Raw genomic sequence first — 2,500 nt, 5'->3', positions numbered from 1 at the left:
AGAAATGCTTTGCTCGAGACGGATTTCGATTTGGAGGTCCCCCGAGTTAATTTTGCCCATTATGACTCCTCGCCCGCACGCTCGTGCACCCCGGCGTGCACGTGGGCATCGTTGGCTAAAAAATGAAGTTTGGAGTTTGGGTTTGAAAATTTTATGGGAGCTTCCTAGAAGCCTAAGAAGTGCTTTGCTCGAGACGGATTTCGATTTGGAGGTCCCCCGAGTTAATTTTGCCCATTATGACTCCTCGCCCGCACGCTTAAGCACCCCCGCGTGCACGTGGGCATTGTGTGCTAAAAAATGAAGTTTGGAGTTTGGGTTTGAAAATTTTATGGGAGCTTCCTAGAAGCCTAAGAAATGCTTTGCTCGAGACGGATTTCGATTTGGAGGTCCCCCGAGTTAAGTTTGCCCTTTATGACTCCTCGCCCGCATGCTCGTGCACACCGGCGTGCACGTGGGCATCGTATGCTAAAAAATGAAGTTTGGAGTTTGGGTTTGAAAATTTTACGGGAACTTCCTAGAAGCCTAAGAAATGCTTTGCTCGAGACGGATTTCGATTTGGAGGTCCGCCGTGTTAATTTTGCCAATTACGGCTCCTCGCCCGCACGCTCGTGCACCCCGACGTGCACACCGGCGCGCACGTGGGCATCGTATGCTAAAAAATGAAGTTTGGAGTTTGGGTTTGAAAATTTTACGGGAACTTCCTAGAAGCCTAAGAAATGCTTTGCTCGAGACGGATTTCGATTTGGAGGTCCCCCGAGTTAATTTTGCCCATTACGACTCCTCGCCCGCACGCTCGTGCACCCCGGCGTGCACGTGGGCATAGTATGCTAAAAAATGAAGTTTGGAGTTTGGGTTCGGAAATTTTATGGGAGCTTCCTAGAAGCCTAAGAACTGCTTTGCTCGAGACGGATTTTGATTTGGAGATCCCCCGAGTTAGTTTTGCCCATTATGACTCCTCCCCCGCACGCTCAAGCACCCCCGCGTGCACGGGGGCATCGTATGCTAAAAAATGAAGTTTGGAGTTTGGGTTTGGAAATTTTATGGGAGCTTCCTAGAAGCCTAAGAAGTGCTTTGCTCGAGACGGATTTCGATTTGGAGGTCCCCCGAGTTAATTTTGCCCATTATGACTCCTCGCCCGCACGCTTAAGCACCCCCGCGTGCACGTGGGCATTGTGTGCTAAAAAATGAAGTTTGGAGTTTGGGTTTGAAAATTTTACGGGAACTTCCTAGAAGCCTAAGAAATGCTTTGCTCGAGACGGATTTCGATTTGGAGGTCCCCCGAGTTAATTTTGCCCATTACGACTCCTCGCCCGCACGCTCGTGCACCCCGGCGTGCACGTGGGCATCGTATGCTAAAAAATGAAGTTTGGAGTTTGGGTTTGAAAATTTTATGGGAGCTTCCTAGAAGCTTAAGAAGTGTTTTGCTCGAGACGGATTTCGATTTGGAGGTCCCCCGAGTCAATGTTGCCCATTATGGCTCCTCTCCCGCATGCTCAAGCACCCCTGCGTGCACGTGGGCATTGTATGCTAAAAAATAAAGTTTGGAGTTTGGGTTTGGAAGTTTTATGGGAGCTTCCTTGAAGCTTAAGAAGTGTTTTGCTCGAGACGGATTTCGATTTGGAGGTCCCCCGAGTCAATGTTGCCCATTATGGCTCCTCGCCCGCACGCTCAAGCACCCCGGCGTGCACGTGGGCATTGTATGCTAAAAAATAAAGTTTGGAGTTTGGGTTTGGAAGTTTTATGGGAGCTTCCTAGAAGCTTAAGAAGTGTTTTGCTCGAGACGGATTTCGATTTGGAGGTCCCCCGAGTCAATGTTGCCCATTATGGCTCCTCTCCCGCATGCTCAAGCACCCCTGCGTGCACACCGGCGTGCACGTGGGCATTGTAGGCTAAAAAATGAAGTTTGGAGTTTGGGTTTGGAAATTTTATGGGAGCTTCCTTGAAGCCTAAGAAGTGTTTTGCTCGAAACGGAATTCGATTTGGAGGTCCCCCGAGTCAATTTTGCCCATTACGACTCCTCGCTCGCATGCAATATCTACTCCTGTCAGAGCTGTGGTTTTACTTAAGACTACTATAGGGGGGGGGGAGTTCTCAGCACCAAGAGCTGCAAGTAAGGCCATTGCTTGCTTTGCAGTCTCGATTGCTCTACTAGTGAATAGTAGATGTCTTGGTTAGCTTGGAACGAAAAAAAAAAATTTTTGGGGAAAAAAAAAAAAAAAAGTTTTTGTGAAAAAAAAATTTTCGAAAAAAAAAAAAAAAAAAAAAATTTTTTTGGATGCCTCGGTTTTCTATTTGTTTTGCTTGGGTAGATTAGGAAAAAAAAAAAAAAAAATTTTTTTGTTGGATGCCTCGGTCTTCATATTCTTTCTCGGCTATTTCGAAAAAAAAAAAAAAAAATTCCGGGAAAGAGAAAAAAAAAATTATTTTTTGTTGGTTGCCTCGGTCTTCATGTTCTTTCTCTGGTATATGGGAAAGAAAAAAAAAAAAAAAAAATTTTGGA

The sequence above is a fragment of the Cornus florida genome, unplaced genomic scaffold, assembly GCF_030987335.1.
Source record: "Cornus florida cultivar Cherokee Brave unplaced genomic scaffold, ASM3098733v1 CherokeeBrave_3.0.0_Hap2_scaffold_227, whole genome shotgun sequence".
In the NCBI taxonomy this organism is placed as follows: domain Eukaryota; kingdom Viridiplantae; phylum Streptophyta; class Magnoliopsida; order Cornales; family Cornaceae; genus Cornus; species Cornus florida.
The sequence above is the reverse complement of the archived record's forward strand: the minus strand, read 5'-3'. Positions refer to the sequence as shown.